The 19,292-nt window shown below is 39.3% G+C and overlaps 1 protein-coding gene across 5 annotated transcripts in view; it reads left to right on the forward strand.

Moving 5' to 3' along the window:
- Positions 1-1,278: 1,278 nt before the first annotated feature.
- ZFYVE9 (zinc finger FYVE-type containing 9) overlaps positions 1,279-19,292 on the forward strand; it is a 60,481-nt gene continuing 42,467 nt past the window's right edge. For 3 of the 5 annotated variants that reach the window (XM_044429910.1, XM_044429915.1, XM_044429914.1), the window contains exons 1-2: positions 1,279-1,363; positions 18,735-18,839. The gene's annotated coding sequence lies outside the window, so the exon portion shown is untranslated. Of the gene's footprint in view, positions 1,364-17,579; positions 17,857-18,734; positions 18,895-19,292 lie in introns of those variants that run through there. The other 2 variants (XM_044429912.1, XM_044429913.1) reach the window with 2 other exon arrangements.

Below are 19,292 nucleotides of genomic sequence, written 5' to 3' on the forward strand. Positions count from 1 at the left end.
TGTTTGGAACTGGACAACATAAAAATGCACATACTTTGCTGAACTGCATCCATTGCTATCTCAGAGTCAGAGCCATTGAAGAAAGGTAAAAGCGATTGAAGCTGAAAATTCCATCTTTTTTAGTCACTGTGTACTTAGCACAAATATACAGCTACAATTTCTTTCTGTATTAGATTTATACAGTATCCTGCTTTTTTTTTTGTATGAACTCAACGAGGCTTACATAATTGTTTTCCTCCTGCTCTCAATCTTATCCCCTACAACAACCCTGCAAGGTAGGCTGGGCTGAGACTGGTCTAAGTCACCCAGTTGGCTCTGTGATCAAGCATTGCTTGAGTCCCACTCCTGTGCTTTTAACCACTACACCACGCTGGTGATATCTGATGAACCAATGTAGAATACCACCTGCAACAGTTTTCCTGACTTGGCATCCTCCAGGTATTTGGATTTCAACTACCATCAGCCCCAGCCAGCATGGACAATAGCTTTGAACACTGGAAATTGTCATCCAAAATATCTGGAATGCACCAGGCTGGAGAAAGCTGCTCTAGAGTGCATGGCAATATATAAGCACACAGGATGTTTTGAGCTGTCCAGTCCTATATGCAAAAGGATACTCTTGTTAGTTTCTTGCAGGAAAAAAACCCGAGTTCTGTGGGATCTGAAAGATGGATACATGTATAAGACACTTATTGGATGTTATGTCATTATAGTACACGATTTGGGGGAGAGGAGTCCAGTTGATGCAGCGATACCCTGCGTGGTACAGTTGGGGTGGGTGAAGAACTGTAAACAGTGAAGTCTGAGCGAAAATGAAACGCTGAAAGTACGGACAGTGATCTATCACTAGTAAGCGAGTTGTAGTTCGGAGTTCGGCTTTACCTAAATACCCAAACTGCCCTCTCCTACGTGCCCACCTCTCCCAGATGCCTGTGTAGGGTTTCGCGCGGCGGGCTCCGGCTGGAGGTTCCCCAAAAGAAACGACGCCCTACGCTGTCCACCGCCATCCGCCCAAAGGAGCCCATCACGCGAGCCAACGGGGCTGCGAGGCGCCGCCGCTTTTAGCGCGCAGCCATGCGGTGGCCTGAGGAGGCTGGCCGGGCTTCGCGCTCGAGCCGCAGTGCAGTGCACTGCCTCTGGGGCCGGCCAGAGGGCGCTGCTTGCCGAAAGCTGAGGCGGCTTCGCAGCGAGCCAGTCCTGCTGTCGGGAACGGAGGGACGCGCGGGAGGCCGGGCAGGCGTCGTGCTGGCCTTTCCTTCGCTCGCCGCGTACAAGGCCCGCCCGGGAGCGGAGCGCTCGGCGCTTAGGGAGTCGCTCCGCCATGCAGGCCCGGGGGCGCCTGCTGCCTCCGCTGCCTTCTGAAGTGAGTAAGACGGCGGCCTCAGGTTTAGCGTCCCCGTTCCCTCCTCGCTTTCGATCCCTCTTCGTCGGGCCGCTGAGGCCGGGGCATCATTTTCCCAGGGCCCTATAGGGCGGCGTGAAGCTCCTGTGTTTGGGGGAGGGGGGCAGGGGCCGCTGCGAGGAGCCCGGGCAACGGGAGAGGCGGCGGCGGCAAGAGCCCTCGCTCCTCGGTGAGGTACGCGAAAGGGGTCTAGAAGGGGCTACGGACGCGACAGGCAGGAGCAACGTTTACTTCGGGAGGGGGAAACCTGGGAATTTGTCATCCTACAAGCAAGCGGAACTCCGTTTCGTAGTGACATGCGCTTCTGGGGCGCGGGGGGGGGGTGTCCCGGCCCTTCTGAGCTCGAGAAGAATAAGGTTGGCAGGAGCTTTTCGCCCAGGCTTATCTCTTTCTATGTTTGTCTGGCTTCTTCTCCTATTGTAAACCGCCCAGAGAGCTTCGGCTATTGGGCGGCATAGAAAATAAATAAACCACGAATTCTGTTGGAACAGATTCGTAAGAGCCTCCTTCCCTTTAATATAACTAGCCTGCCTTCTCAAAGAGTTTATGCCCCCCCTCCCGCTAGTTATAGTATCTTTCCCCTCCCAAGTTCTAGGATGCCAGAGAGAAGATCTGGCAACTCTCCTCAAAATAATCCCCTTTCACAGCAGCTAATTACTCTCATAGTCTTTTCGGTTAATTAGTGCGACACCCTCACCCCCTACAGCCAGGTCCCTTGTAGGAGTCTACCTCCTTTGTCACATTCCTTGCTTGGTTTTACACTTAGGGATTCTTGCACATTCTTCATTCTTTTCCTGCTTGTTTACAAGCAGCTACAAATGTTTATAATCCAAGTTTCTTTTACTAGAACTTAGAGGAATTCTGTATGGTGTTAAAATGGCTTGTTTTGTGCTGAAGTACCTTGATTACTGCCTTGCATTGATTTGGCTTCATTTGTAACAAATGGCCTGCCTTCTAATAAAATAATTTGAAATGTGTCATTGTTGCTGAAGGGGAGCACTTATCGGGAGGCAAGTTTATTTTAATCATGTTTCTGATTTTGCTTAATGAAATGACACTTATCTTGGTGATAAGATTGACTATCCAGGTTTCCAAACTATTTTTAATGCCTACAAATGTGGGTAAGTAGGTCTCTATGATGCATTACAAAAGGAGAACACTTGCTTACAATGTAACAGAGTTATTTTGATATTGAGATATTTTCATATAAGAAAAATGGCAATTGCCATGTGCTGAATTGGAAGCTTACATGAAGTCTGATTTCAGAATATTTTCATTAACATATTTTAGTAAGGTCAGGTTAAATACTAAAATTTCAAAGAAACTCTATAATGGTTTAGGTGGTGTTACTATTGATTTTACACTATGAACCTGCTATGAATTTGTGTGTCTTGAGACTGAGGAAGAAATTCAAACAGCTTAGTAGAGTGAGTAAGGGAAACACAGAGGTCATACTAAAGGTTATAAGGACAGCAGTTTGATTTTTTTTGTAGAGCATATATATTTAGAAGGACTGTAATGATTGATTTTTTAAAGTAACAAAGCAGAGATGTACAGCAATGGGTTTCAGGTTTGATGTCAAAAATTGTCAAGCTTGGTCTTACAAAATGGAAAAAACCCGCTTTATTGTTTGTTCAGCAGTGCAGTTATACAGTTGTTAGCAAGAGAATGGTTTTCTGATCTTACCTATTTTGAATAATTGTAATGCATTGATTTATAGTTTAGCAATACCAGCTCTCATTTAAAACAAAATTTAATGACCCAAATTTACCTGGGTAAAAAGTGTACTAGTTTGAGGTAGTTCAACCTAGTAGACACAAATGTTTAGATTTTGTATTCTGGCAGTTGTAGAGATGTACAGATCTCAAAAAAAAAAAAAAAAAAGGGGATTTTCTCACATGGCGTCAACATTTTTGGGAATTCTATATCTAATTTTGGTACTGTTAAGAGGGACTTACCTCTGTGATGTGGAAGCTATTCACAGAAAAATAGTAGGTTACAATGGTTTTTCAATGAACTCTATAATACTTATCTGGAGTAACTAATTGAAGTCAATGGACTTACTTCTGAGTAGATATGCATAAAATTCCACTAAGTGAAGGAGAGCTGATCAGTCAGTGTCCTTGTGTTTTGATTGGCTTTTTAAATAATAGTTCTATGCTTCCCTGTGACATTTATTTAAAAAATATACCATTCATTTTTATATAGGTTTTTCCTCAGGGCTCCCATGTAATGCTCATAAGGACCCTGATAGCTGCAGTAGGCTGTGGGTCCAATTCTGCAACTACCAGGGCTGTTATTCAGGCCTTTGTACAGAAGAGAGAGCCCTGAAGCTGCTTCAAATCCTGACATATATTCACAGCTTTTCTCTAGAGATAGTCATGGCTATTTCTAGGGAACTACAGAATATGTCTTGTGAGGTGTCTCTCAGTGGCCGCAGAGTTCCATAGAGATACAGTATTCAGAGCATTTTTGTTCTGTTGTGTCAGCTCAAGTGTACCCCAGTGTGTTTCAGGGCATATGTAGGGCCTTCTGGGTGAAACGGAACCATGGCAAAACAGTTTCTGGGAGGTGTAGAAGCAAAGGTGCCCAGGTGACTTCTCCCTCAGTTGTTGTCATCATCATCGTTGTCATCTTTTAAAAGTTTGAAATCCTGTTTTTATTCATAACTTCTTCATCCATGAGGTAACATGAAGCCTAACATTAACTGATGATGAAGATGTACCTGGTGCCTGGTTACAAGGGCAAATGCTAAAGGGTAACTAAATCAGTATTAGCATGCCCATGCTACAGATGGGGAAAGGATGCTGAATTGATGAGAGAGAGAACCTGTCAGAATAGAATTTGGCAGGCTTGATCCCCTCCAAAGTAGCTGACAGGCCTGCAAATATTACCCAATTCTATGAAAAGAAAGAAAATTAGTTCTAATTATTTTCTCTGTTTTGTTTTAGGCTTGGTTTTGTTTGGAACTGTGGCATTTTATTATTCTTATGGCTTATTGTAAATTAGCAGAGCAACTCAGAAATATATTCAGAAAATGAACAGATAAAAAGAACTAAGAGCATACAGTACTTTAAAGTGCTTGAAATGCTTAATATTAATGATCTTGTTATAATCTTTGCAAGAATGATAGTGAGCCAGCTTAACTAAGTTACTACTTTGAAAGAACATTCTAAACTGTTTTGAGAATGGTTTCTTATATTTGTTTTTTACAATACTGTATATCTACACACGTACAGATTCTCTCTCCCTCATTCTCTCTCTTCCCCGCAGTACCTGTAGTTACTTTATTATTACTGTATTATCTTTATTACAATGCTGTATTGTATTTATGATGTTTTAGTGAATATGGAAGTGTTTCTTAAGTGTTTTATATGCATAAAAAGGTAAAATATATACATATACTAAGACAAACATTTGACTTACTCATGATCCAACTTAAGGGTGTTCTCAAGAATGGCACTCGTTCCTGTACTACCTGTACATTGTTTTATGTAGTTATGAATGGTCCTGACTGAAGGGTTATCTTTTTGAATAATCCCTAACAATTAGGGGTACAGTCCAGTGGGATGGCCATAACCCCTGCACCTGGAGGATTATATACTTCCTATGTAGGGCAGGAGGAACATGGAGACAAAGATCACTTCCATGCTCTTCCTGCTGTGCAAAGCAGCTAGATGGCTAAGTACAGCTGTCCAACTGTGATAATTTGGATGCTGAGGCACCCCAGGATACTTTGCATCTGGATATCTTGGCACTGGTTTCCATCCCTCCCCTTCTCTGGAGTCATGTTTATGACATTGGAGAAGTAGCTGGCAAGGTTCTTTCTGTACCTGTGGGTGGGTAGAGCTTCAAGCATGGATTCTCAGCTCTGATGTCAGACATGGAGTTGGGATTATGAAAAATCCTCTGCCTCTGCCATACTGCAATCCTAAGGAGTAACCTAGGTAAATGCAGTGGAATTTACTTTTGAATAAATATGTGTAAGATTACATTGCTAGATGTATCCTAGGGTCAATTTGCCTCATCTTCCTTGATGTTATGTGGTTGTGACTGTCAAGGTCTGTGTCTATTATACTGGCATTTTTCAAGGTGCCTGTACAAAAGCAGCCTTGCAAACAAACACCTGACCATAGTTATTTAGCAATTTGTTACTTAAAAATCAAACAACCCAATCATTGTAAAAAAAAAAAATCTCTCCCTCCTCACCTGAGGGCAATTCCTACTTACCACAGGTGATCAGAAAAGTGGATCTTTAGAAGCCTATGCAAAAGTGTTGAAAATACAGTGTCAGCTAGTTTTAACTTCATAATGCTAAATGGCTCCTGAGAGTTGGGTGCAAGCAGTGTCTGAGCATGTAGCAAGAGTGCTACATTTGAGAACCATTTTGAATATTGGATAAAGAATAATTGTCTAAAGCAGTTGGATATATAGATGAGGTAGATAGAGCTAAAGTAGGTAACTTTGTCTTGTGTGCTGAATCACCATTTATTCCTTTAACAGAGATTTGTATTTGATAGTGTGATTGCAACCTTTCTGCATAGCTCATAATGTTGTGATTTTAAATTTGATAATATAGTTAAAATTCTAAAGGCCACACTCTGTATTTTTACCTAGCTTTCTGCTGCAACTCTTTACCTCCTCTTCAAAAGCTTCTAATAAGTTAGGTAGTCCTACAACACATCCAGATGACTTGCATTTAAAAAGGTAGATTGCAAGTACCTCTCCTATAAGAATTCCTTATTGGTTGCAAAGACAACCCTATGAATCCCAGCCTTATATCATGCTGTACTATACAACCTTAATTCTTGACTATTATGTGTAAGAATGATACACAGATACTGCAATAAGTTCCAAACTTTACACTTTCCAGATAAAATTACCAAAGTTCTTGTATTACATTGTGAACATTAGTTGATCCTTACAAAATGACTGGTATTTTATTTACCTTGTGGGTTTTGTTATAACATAGCCAACTAAACAAAAACAAGAATAAAAAAACCTGAACAACATACAAATTGAGATTGTTCTATTTTTTTCAGTGGAATCAATCGCACACACAATTCTTGGGTCTTTTCAAACTGTTAGATTGTATTCTGCATTGTAAGTCTCTTTTCCCCTGCCCCTCCCTTTCTGTTCACCAGTGTTTTTGTTCAAATATATGTTGAGTATTCTGTGCTTAATTTAAAGCTGGTGTGGCATGGTGATTAGAGTGTGGGACTGGGGAGATCTGAGTTTTAGTCCCCATTCATCTGTGAAACTCTTTGGGTACATTGGGTCATTCATTTACTGTCAGTGTAACCTACCTCATAGGGTTATTGTGAAGATAAAATGGAGCTATGTAGGCCACCCTGGGTTCTTCTCAAGAGGAAAAGAGGTGCCATGTAATAATAATAGTTAACTTGGACATGGAATACAAGAACATATTGTAGAAAAGGGATCTAATTGTGACATTTCCCCCCAAAATGTATTTATATATAATTCTACCGTAATAATTGAAATATGGTAATATACTTCTAACAATTAAGTATTGGATTTTTATCCCTTCTGTTTTCAGAAATAAAACCTCACCAGTAACAGTTATGTTTTAAGATTATACTAGATATAAGTTGTGGTCAGAGAACTGCAAGACTGGCAAGAAAGATAAATGTTAAAAATAATTGTTTAAGAAACTTGTTATGTAGAAAAAAATAAAGGAGACTGCTCAAGTAGTCATTTCAATACTACTATGTTCTGAAAGATAAATACATTAATCTTTTATGAATCTTAATTTTCATGTTAGAGCTAAATGACAGGAGTAAAGTGAAATTTAAGAGAGTAGCAATCTAGTCCTATGAATAGTCATGTTGCTGGAACATGATGAGGATCAGGCTTAAAAGTTCTATTGATATATTAAGGAATAAAAGTTGCTAGCAACTTCTGAGCTTGTTCCATTGACATGTCTAGTACATGTATTGCAAGAATATTTCAGTGTAGTATGTCAAAAGCTTCTGGAACATCCTAGGAGACAAACTGTCAGAACCATGTGATGCAGTTTTAACTGCTAGTAAAGTAGTCCAGGCAAAATACCTGGCTGCCCATTGTGGCAAGATACTTCCTGTGACCTAAAATAACATGATATATAATTATAATTAATCATAGTAAGTATATGGGAAAATTGTTGAGTCAGGTGTTCTATGACCTAGTCAGAGGATTTGTATCCTGCTGTTGTAAAATTGTGCGCACAGTAACTCACAGCATATTCAAAGTAACCACATCATATATTATTATTTATTACATTTCTGTACTGTCTGTAGGCAAAACTCTTTGGGCAGTTTACAACAGGATATAAAAACAAACAAAAACCACAATACATAAAACAGCATTTAAAACATTTAAAATTAATTAAAATATTTAAATATAATAGAAAAGGCCTGCCAAGAAGGAAGAAAAAAAGGTACCTGGATAAACCCATCAGAGAATCATCTCCCTGGATGATCAGGGAGATCTTTTAAAAGCCTCCCCAATGAGGGCTGTCTTAACTTGACATTGAAAAGATGGCAGATTTGGCACCAGATAGGCAATAGCAGGGAGGATGTTCCAAAGGTGGGGGGCCACGGTGAAAAAGGCCCTCCCCCAGTTGCCATCCTCCAAGCCTTTTAAAGGGTTGGCATTCATAGGAAGGCCTAGATTGCTTAGTTATTGAATACCATAATTTTTATTCTATTATTTTAAAGCAACTGTTTTACCATCCTTACATGTATTGATCCTGATTTTTTTCTCAATATCCAGTTTCCAATATCTTATTAAAAATTCTTAGAAGCCACCGAAATCAGGTGCAAGAAGCTGTAAAGGCTGTGTGATTTTTCTTGCTGTGACTGCAAGTCAGGTTAAAAAAAGTTGAAAGTTGGTTTTGCTGTCTGTTCTTCACATGACATAATACAAAGTAAATACCCACATAAGGTTCATTCTATCACAAAGAGCAGAATTGATAGCACTAACCAGAGACTGTGAACTGGTAAAAGATAAAACAGGGAATTTATACAGATCCCAATCATGGATTTAAAATAGGCAGATGATTTGAGGCAATTATACAAACAAAGAAGACTTCTCATCTCAAACATTCACATTTAGAAACATCTTTACGTAGGTGCATTATTAATAATTAGAATGGTTAGCTGTGTTTAAATCCATGGCTTAACAGATTAAAAACATAGGGGAGAAGGACCAAGTGGCTGAGTTGCTAAACCAGCAGTGGTTTCTGCTTCTCAGGATACCATTGTCCTTTTCAGTATAGCCTCGAAACACTAGACATTAAACAGGAAACATTGGAGACTTGGCACAGAACACAGAAAAGGGCAATTCAATAAACTTACCAGCCCAACAGGCCGAATTGCAGTTGGTTCAAAATAGAACTGTCAGCTTGCTGACTGGGACTGGTAGATGGGAACACATCACACTGGTCTTACACCAGATACAGTATATCACAGGAGTACACCCTTCACATTTTGTAAATATTTTATTATATCTTTTCATGTGACAACCCTGAAGAAATGACACTTTGCTACAATGTAAAGTAGTGAGTATACAGCTTGTATAACAGTGTAAATTTGCTGTCCCCTCAAAATAACTCGACACACAGCCATTAATGTCTAAACCGCTGGCAACAAAAGTGAGTACACCCCTAAGTGAAACTGTCCAAATTGGGCATTATTAGCCATTTTCTCTCCCCGGAGTCATGTGACGTTAGTGTTACAAGGTCTCAGGTGTGAATGGGGAGCAGGTGTGTTAAATTTGGTGTTATTGCTCTCACTCTCTCAAACTGATCACTGGAAGTTCAACATGGCACCTCATGGCAAAGAACTCTCTGAGGATCTGAAAAAAAGAACTGTTGCTCTACATAAAGATGGCCTAGGCTATAAGAAGATTGCCAAGATCCTGAAACTGAGCTGCAGCACGGTGGCCAAGACCATACAGCGGTTTAACAGGACAGGTTCCACTCAGAACAGGCCTCACCATGGTCGACCAAAGAAGTTGAGTGCATGTGCCCGGCGTCATTTCCAGAGGTTGGCTTTGGGAAATAGATGTATGAGTGCTGCCAGCATTGCTGTAGAGGTTGAAGGGGTGGTGGGTCAGCCTGTCAGTGCTCAGAGCATACGCCGCACACTGCATCAAATTGGTCTGCAGGGCTGTCGTCCCAGAAGGAAGCCTCTTCTAAAGATGATGCACAAGAAAGCCCCCAAACAGTTTGCTGAAGACAAGCAGACTAAGGACATGGATTAGTGGAACCATGTCCTGTGGTCTGATGAGACCAAGATAAACTTATTTGGTTCAGATGGTGTCAAGTGTGTGTGGCAACAACCAGGTGAGGAGTACAAAGACAAGTGTGTCTTGCCGACAGTCAAGCATGGTGGTGGGAGTGTCATGGTCTGGGGCTGCATGAGTGCTGCCGGTACTGGGGAGCTACAGTTCATTGAGGGAACCATGAATGCCAACATGTACTGTGACATACTGAAGCAGAGCATGATCCCCTCCCTTCAGAGACTGGGCCACAGGGTAGTATTCCAACATGATAACGACCCCAAACACACCTCCAAGACGACCACTGCCTTGCTAAAGAAACTGAGGGTAAAGGTGATGGACTGGCCAAGCATGTCTCCAGACCTAAACCCTATCGAGCCTCTGTGGGGCATCCTGAAACAGAAGGTGGAGGAGCGCAAGGTCTCTAACATCCACCAGCTCCGTGCTGTCGTCATGGAGGAGTGGAAGAGACTCCAGTGGCAACCTGTGAAGCTCTGGTGAACTCCTTGCCCAAGAGGGTTAAGGCAGTGCTGGAAAATAATGGTGGCCACACAAAATATTGACACTTTGGGCCCAATTTGGACAGTTTCACTTAGGGGTGTACTCACTTTTGTTGCCAGTGGTTTAGACATTAATGGCTGTGTGTTGAGTTATTTTGAGGGGACAGCAAATTTACACTGTTATACAAGCTGTATACTCACTACTTTACATTGTAGCAAAGTGTCATTTCTTCAGGGTTGTCACATGAAAAGATATAATACAATATTTACAAAATGTGAGGGGTGTACTCACTTCTGTGATATACTGTACACTGGCTATCAAATTAGAAGTCTAGGCCTGATTTAAGGTGCTGATGTAGGGCCTGGATAGCTAAAGGAGCATCTCCTTCTGTATGACCCTGCATGAAGATTATCTTCAGAGGTCCTTCTCTGAGAACATTCCTTGAAAGAAGTTAGGAGGGCTTGTTACAAGGAGAAGTGCCTTTACTGCAGTAGTGCCCCAATTGTGGAAGCCTCTGTTCAGAGCTGTGCACCTGGCACAGATGCTTTATTTGTTCTGGCACCAGGCCTAAACCTTTTTATTTGCCCAGTTTTTAAATTGTTTGACAGCATTTTTAATGGTTGTATTTAATATCAAGTATTGGCACTATGGGATGCCTTGAGATTCTTTGGAATAAATGATGGTACAGAAAAGCCTTCAATAAATAAAATGCCAGACAGAAACTTGTTAACTAGGTGTCAGAAAACTCTTAGAAATGGCATGAAATGAATCTCATTTAGGTAGCCTTCTTAGGCCTAAATGCAACTGCAGGGGAGGGTGTCTCCTACAGCCCAGCCACTTGCATCTCTGTCACTGGTGGAACACAAAAAAGTGTTTCCCCTGTAAATCTTGGGAAGCAGGCAGGCTTAGATAGGAGAGGCAAGATTCTTCAGGTTTCCAGGGCCCAAGCTATTTAGTCTTTAAAAGTGATAGCCAGCACTTTGATTTTACCTGGATATTAGGTGGAAGCCAGTGCAGCTGTTGTAATCTGGGTGTCACATGTTATGACCAATGCCTTATGGCAGCCCTCCCTAATTTGATTCCCTCCAGATGTGTTGGACTACAGTGCATCTGCAGGGCACCAGGTGGGGGAAGACTGCTCTGGTTTGTTTGTAAGGAAGATTGTAAGAGAACTGTTCCCAGCAGAGCATACTTTATCCTTTAATTCAGCAGTAAAACCATTTGAGGCTGACAATATCAATTATAAACAGGTGAAGCAAATTCCTGTCAATAGGACATAATTATCAATATTTAGGGTTGCTTCCTAGTTGCAAGTGAGTGTGTGAGTGTAGTAGAGCTGGACAAGGTGTAGGAAAGGGCAACAAAAATGATAAAGGGACTAGAAAGCTCTCCTATGAGGAAAGGTTACAAATGTTGGGCCTATCTAGCTTAGGAAAAATTAAGTAAAGAAGGCATGCTATGGAAAAGGTGGATAGAGAGAAGTTTTTCCCTGCTTTTTCCTAGAAGCTGGGGTCATCCCATGAAGCTGAATGGTGGGGGATTCAGGAGAGAAAAGGAAGAACTTTACATAATACTATTTAAATTCTGGAGCTTGCTGCCCCCCCCCCCCCCGATGTAGTGATAGCCACAAACATGGATAACTTTAAATGGAGTTAAAGAGATTCATGGAGGATAAGGTTATCACTACTAGTTAAATGGCTAAATATAAGTGTTATGCCAGTTAATGGGGTATACTCATTACTAACTTGTAGGCTTTCAGGGGCAGTTGGTGGCAACTGTGTGAACAGAATGTTGAACTAGAAAGGGTTTTAGTATGATCTAGCATGGTCTTATGGTTTATATTAAGAATTCACTGCATAGAAGACAATACCCATTTTGAATAATATGTAAAAATGCCATTTGTGGACCTCTATAGACCAACCCGCCCCCCCCCAAAAAAAACCACCTTGCTCACAGGCACAAGGCTGAGACTTGTCTTTTCATTCTGGTTTTGGCCAGTTTCTTCCTATGTTTAAAAAAATGGAAAATGAGCAAACCTGCACTGTCTTTCTCTTCTTCATACCAATTAAGTCAAAAGTAGAGTACAAGTTCTGTTTTAGTCGCAGCTCTCAGCTCCTGTGGTGACCTTGTAATTCATAAATAACTTTCTAAAAATGCAGATTAGGTTCTATACTTGAAAAAATGTATCAAGTAATATAGCAAAAGGCAGTGCAGCAGTTTTTGTTAGCTTTGTTTTGTGTTTTGCCTTAGAGCAAATGCCAAGATGCTGTCACATGAGCTGTTTCCTGGTGAGTGTACCTGAAGCAAATTTGTGCAGCAGAGGAAAGAGAAATCCAAACTTGTTTGGCTTATACTCTTATTTTTCAAATATATTATGGTTAAGAGGAATAACTAGCCTGCAAATGTTACTTTTCCTAAAGGCAGTATGAATGAACTTAAAGAGTGATCCAGTTGAAAATAATTTCATAAGATGTGCGTTTTTTCTGTTTAATGAGACACAATGTAAAAGTCCTAATTATATATTTATTTATTTATTCTGTTTGCAGACTAATCTGATTTTTTTAGATAACCCTTGATTACTTTTGAATTATCCAGTTCCACACTGGTAATATTGAAAATAATGGACCAGCCTTAAAGGGCAAGGGTTAAATGTATGCATGTCTCAAATACGGTAGATATTGTTTTGTCACAAGATTGGCAGATGGAAAGCCAGATCCTTTTACATTCCTATCTGCATTGATTACAGAGGCATCTATCATCAGCTGATAATATGTTGTAGTAACATTGGACTTTATTTGTGCCAGTGTTTCTTAAGTGTTGCGCAAGAAACACATTTAATGTGTTAATGAAACTTTAAACTGCTCTTTAATGTTGTATAAATGAGTTTTATACATTACACACATACTGAGCTAGTAATATAATGTGGTGTAGTTATCTTAGTCTAAAATGCTTAGAAGACACGAAGTAAAAGTATGATTGGGTCTGTTTTGACCTACACTATTCAAATATATAAATTTTCTGTATTTCTTCTGGTATATAACTAAGCTGTTTTGGAAAATCTTTAGCAGTCTTTCAAAAGCCTTTCTGCTGATTTCCATCCACCCTTAAGTAATATAGTGAGCATAAGAAACTGTATTATTCCATGTGAGAGGGAGATCAAAGTGCTTTCCAAATCCCTTAATAGCTGTTCTAGCTATGAATGACACTTTTATTGTTAGAAACTGTAAATTAAAGTTTGAAACAATTTCACAGTTTGTTTCATTTTGCTATGTCAACATTTTGCTTTGAACTCAATTCTAGCTGTGTATCACCGAGTTGTTTGTTCACTGTTTGATATAAAACATTCAGTGCAGGCTCAATAGGATAAAAGCTAATTTAGATGTTATGTTGCCATCTGTTTGCAATACTATTCATACCAACATTCTAACATTAACAAAATTGAAGTGAATTATTCTATAAGTCACTGTTCTCTTGTCAATCACTCCTTTATGCTCTATGATGTCAGTAAAAGGGAAAACACAGCTCTTATTTGCTTAGTAACATGTAGATCATCATTGACTGGTTTTCATATTTGTGCCAGGCCCATTGCTGTGAATGCCACAGCCTTGGTGTACCCAGACGTCTTGGACAGTTGGGTCAAAAGTCTGTACAGCGAATACTTTTGGAATACATCTGCTGTACATTGAAACATCAGATACAGTGCAACTACTGCTTCCTTTCTAGTAAACTGGCTCTTCACTATGAAATAAACACAGTTTTTGCCTTGTATTCACCCATACGTACCATCCATCAATCATTCTAACCTAATCTCCCTCCCCCTTTTCTATAATTGGCCTATTCGTTGATGAGAGAAAGAACACAGGGAAGATAATCTATATACCATGGATGGAAACAGGATCCAAAATACGCAATATTAAATATGTTACTAGCAATAGCAAAGGAGCATAAGAAAGGTGGTGGTGGTCCTGGTGATGGCGGAGGAGGAGAAAAAGGAAAAATTGGAATCAATGTGCATGTCTGTATCCTACTTAAACAAACTGAACTTTGAGGATCACTGTAGTTAACTGATTTACATTACGCCTCTTAAGCCTTAGAATACTGCTCTGTATGGAGGTGCTGAAAGAGTTGGGGTTTTTATTTATTTTCCAGTGGCTATAACTAATTACTTGTATGAAGTGCATTTTCTGCTTAGTAATCATGCTGGAGCCACAGATTCTGACTCTTATTCTCAGCTGCATCATCAAATGCATAGGAAGCAGCCCAGAAGGCTTAAGTGATGAGGTGATCTTTAAGACATACATTGTTTGCCACACTATAGGCACAGAAGAATTTTAGCAATGGGAATTTGGAGTGAACTTCCCCCACCCCCAGTTTGAAACTCAGCAATTCTTAAAGGGACTTAAACCCACTGTCTTTTTTTTCTTTGCTTATTGTACTTAGCATCAGTCCGTCCATCTTTCTTTCCCTCCTTATTGTATATATTGTTACCATATTGTGAGGAGTGGAGAAGACATCATCTCTTAAGCTGAAGGTTGTTTCCAGGCTGTTAGTGCAGACAACTCATTGGCCAGAAAGAATATAAAATGCACTTTAAAGTGATCCCTGGGCCACAAATGGTTATGCCACAATATGTGTTAGGTTTTGTTTTTTGTTTTTTTAACGAATACAAGATTTTTCACAGGCAATATTAGAAGTGTCTTAGACAAGTATAAAAGAAGAGAGAAATGTAGAAAAATAAATTAGCTTTTGCTAGTTCTTTTTATTTTTCCTCCTCTCTTCCTTTCCTGGCCACCTCTGATATAAGAAAAATATAAAATTGGCGAATGATGGCTGGGTCAGCCTGCAATTTTGGGGAATTCCTAGAAAATGCATGCATTTTTTCTGAGAACTCCCCCAAAAAGTTTAGAGCCATATTTTGAAATGAGCTGAATTTGGCTTTACTTATTTCTACTCATGCCTCCTTTATACTCTTTCCTGCAGACCACAGTCAATTTTTGCTTGAGGGTATTCTGTTCTTGTTCTGCCTCAAGTCAGTCTAGTCTTGTTTTGGAAAAAATGGCTTATGTCTTTGGTTTCCTGTCTGGGTATAATAAAGCCTTCCTTCCTCTGTGGAAGTTCCTGCATCCAGCTACTTATTTTTATTCCCTTTTAGTTCCTTAATAATTTTTTCAAGCCTATGCATTCCTGGACAGTATATTTCCTTCATCTGCTGTTCCAATGAATACCTATGTCTTTCCATTTCATGCAATATCACAATATTATAACCATTTTAAACATAGATATTAGTTTAGTCATACAGAATGGAGTTGTGCATTAATTCAGTTTCTGTTAGTAAACACATAACATTTTTTTAAAAAAAAACCCTTATTAACCTATGTACCCTTTTCATTATGTTTTTGTGTTTTTCTAATTTTAAGGTTGATCTTCACTGTCCTTGCATGTAATTATATTTTAATTAAAAGATGCAAAAGTATATTGCACTTGCAATATCCTTCATTTAGGACTCAAAGTTTTTTAGAACATTTAAATAAAAGCATCTTTTAAAAGGGAGTAATCTGCTATAATTAAATCATAACTTTTATTAACTTTGCCCCATTTTATGAATTAAGAATACAGTCTTATTGTCCTCAGGTTATGAGAGTATGTTGTATTGAACTTGTATTGAGCTTGGGTGTCCCAAAATTTTTGACATTATTTGAAATGTGAATATCTGAGTAACTACATGTTCTGGGCAAACAAAATTAAATAGGCTTCATGTTGAACAATAAAAGATTTATTTATCAAAATTCAAACAAGAGATTCAAAGGGATGTAGATTTTATAACCAATTTCACAAAGCTTCACAAATGTTCAATATGTGTACCGCCTGTGATACGACATACGTCAAGTCTGTAGTTCACCTCCTGCCAAACAGGCTGTAGCATGTCTTGCGTAACATTGAGTAACTAATATTAGTTAGTTTTTACCCATTTTGTTAAAATTTGAGATCATTTGAGCAAGTATTGGCTATGTTATTAAACTACAAAATGATGTCACTTTTTTTGGAACACCCTGTATATTGCACATATTCCAGCTATAATGTTGCCTTGTCATATCTAATGACAAGCTTGATCTTAAAAAAAAAAAAAAACTATTAGCATATCAAAATACTTGCTTTGTTCTTCTAAACTGCTAGTTCCTGCTAGGAACTTGAGAAGGGGAGAGGAATATATCATCCTGTCCTGATTTTTTCCACTGTCTTACTTCTACATATTTATTTTGGTATTGAATTAGACTTGAAAGTATTTGTTGTGACTTAAATGAGAATAAATGGAAATAGAGTTTGAATAGCTTGGATTCACCTTCCCTTTTAGATTTAGAGTCATCTGCAATCCCTGTTAGCATCAACTTGCACAAATAAGTTGATCAGTTCTACCATAACCTTTTTTCAGGGTTACTTGCCTATTTTCCTATATTTCCAAACTTGGATATTTATGCTAATAATCCAAATATTAACCCTATCTAAGAGACAGTCTAAGCACTTTTAAACAAGCATGCTTAACCTAAAGACTTTTATTTTGCTGAAAAAGCAGTAGCAGAACCCTGATCTGAAATGTGCCCTTGATCTGGATCAGGACGTGTTAACAGTACAGGCAGTCCCCGAGTTTAGGACCTTCCAAGTTACAAACAACCCATACTTACGAACAAACTGTCTCAAAATGTATTAAGAAAAATACTGCGTAAAATCATTTTCACCCTAGAGAAAGAGCAAAAGGAGAGGGAGGGAAGGCCTCCAAAACATGCCTTCCTGCCCCACCCATCTGGAGAGAGAAATCTCTCCTGCATTTCCTTGCTGCAAAGAGGCAGCACTGGTGAGTTTGGTCAGCAGGTTGGGACCTAGAGATATTTACGGTTTTTCCACTTGCATGGAGGTCCGGCACCCAACCCCTGTGAATGTGGAGGGCGTACTATATGTGATCTGACTTAGATACAAATTCAACTTAAAGACAAATTTCCATTTTCTCAGGAATGGAACTAGTTTGTAACCTGGGGACTGCTGTATTCTAATGAGAATTGCTTCCACTTGGCTGCTTTGTGATTCCAAAAATGCTGTTTACTTCAAGAACCAACTTTGGAGGAAATATTCAGGAGGCTGATGACTGCAAGAAATTGGCATAAGGTTTTTTTTTCCTGATTTGGGTTAAAAGCATGTTTTGGATCAGGGCCATGCAACTATTTTTACTGAAAATAAGTGACCAGGTTGAACATACTTTTTAAAGCAGATCACTAATGATACATATAGACTAGACTTACACAATCATGGAAGGGGAAATAAATCATGGTGGTTTATTTTCCTTATTGTGTATGCTGTGGAAATTGCAAAATCATCCTCATGCATATAGTTTGTTGTGTCATGCAAATGTCTAGGGTGGATTGATACCATTTTTGACAGGGCCCTCAGAACACATAGGCTCTTGTAGAATGCTTGGGTAGTTTGTTAATCATGGCAGGAAAACAGCCTTGCTGGGTTTGTATGATATGGCAAGCCACAATGATAATTATGCATATTCCTTTGCCATGCATGGCAAGAGAAATATACCACTGTAGTTTCTTTCCCCCTCTGTGATCATATCAACAGGCCTGACCCTGAAGTTCATGTTCGATATGGGGAAGGTACTTTCACCTTCATCTTAGGTAAGTGTTTTTGTGGATGGCTGAATACCTGAAAACAATCTAGAAAAAGGGATGGATTAAATTTCTGGCTTCCATATGTTATCGTTTCTCATGTACTTGTAACAAAACCTACTTGCTAGTACCCTCTTTCATCTATGGATTTATATTAGTTTCAAGCCAGCCAAAGAATAGTTAATCTTATCATAGAATACTAGATTTGCTTTAATTCATGGACTTAAGCAATCTAATGAAAATATGAGTCTACAAAAACTAAGTGCTATTAGACGCTCTAATGTTTATTGCAGTGTGACATTAAACAATATATCTTTGTACCATAGCTAAGGGCAGATCTCACTAGTAACTACTAAAAAAAATTACCTCTCCTTTCAGGTTTGCATGTTGCAGGATTGTATCATGATACCTTCATTATCTTAAAGCTTGGCTGTTCTCTAGCCGGAATGTTTTTTGACTCTGCTGCTGGCACTATATTACATATGGAAGTACTAGCTCACATAGGAATGAGATGCAATTCAGGATGATAATAATAAACTAATTTGACCCTATCCTTCCCCATTTTTCCTGTATCTCTTTACAAGGCTCTGTAAGTTCAAATGAGGGCCTTCTAGGCTTTAAAAGGGTATACTAAGAAAGCAAATATATGATGATAACCAATATGGTGTCCTTCCCTAGTGAATGTTGGTAGTGCTCATTTAGATATTTCTTTGAGTTTGCTTTTCTGGCTACCTGAACCAGTTTAGAGAAGGTTATGTTTATCAGGTAGTTTTAATGGGCTTTAAGAAAGAAATATTGCTATCTTATCTTAGTGAAAATTGACCAAAAACACCTACCTTTCCTATCACATTAGGAAATCTAATGTGTGGTGTTTGTTTCATTTTTAGGATCAAGAAGAACATATGGATTCAATTCAACCAGCTGATTGTGCAGTATATGCTATGGATAAGCATTGTCTCAGTTGTTTCTTAATGCATGTATAGGACAAAAAGGTACAGCGCTGTTTACTATTAAATCTATACAGGATTTGAATAAAGAGTCAGTCATGTAAGTTCTGTTCTTTATTCGTAACCTTAAAGTTTGTATCCTTGGGATGTCGGGATGTCACTAGCTAATGCAGTCCTATGCACGTTTATTTTCAATAAGTCTTATTAAGAAAAGTGGCACTTACAGCCAGGTAAGTGTTATAGGATCGAGCTTTCATCATCATCTTGTATTGACATTTTCCCTCTTGTGAGAAACCCAAGTCATTTTACATAGCCCTATTCTGCTTCATTTTATCCTCACAGCAGCAACCCTGTGATGTGAGGTTAGGCTGAGAGTGAATGACTGGCCTAAGGTGAGCTTCATGGTTGAGTGGGGACTAGAACCTGAATCCTCCAGATTCCCCAGTGCAAAGGTCTAACTACCACACCGCACTGGCTCTCTGGTTTTAGTAATCTTGC

The sequence above is a fragment of the Varanus komodoensis genome, unplaced genomic scaffold, assembly GCF_004798865.1.
Source record: "Varanus komodoensis strain SLA01 unplaced genomic scaffold, ASM479886v1 scaffold20_1, whole genome shotgun sequence".
Taxonomy (NCBI): Eukaryota; Metazoa; Chordata; class Lepidosauria; order Squamata; family Varanidae; genus Varanus; species Varanus komodoensis.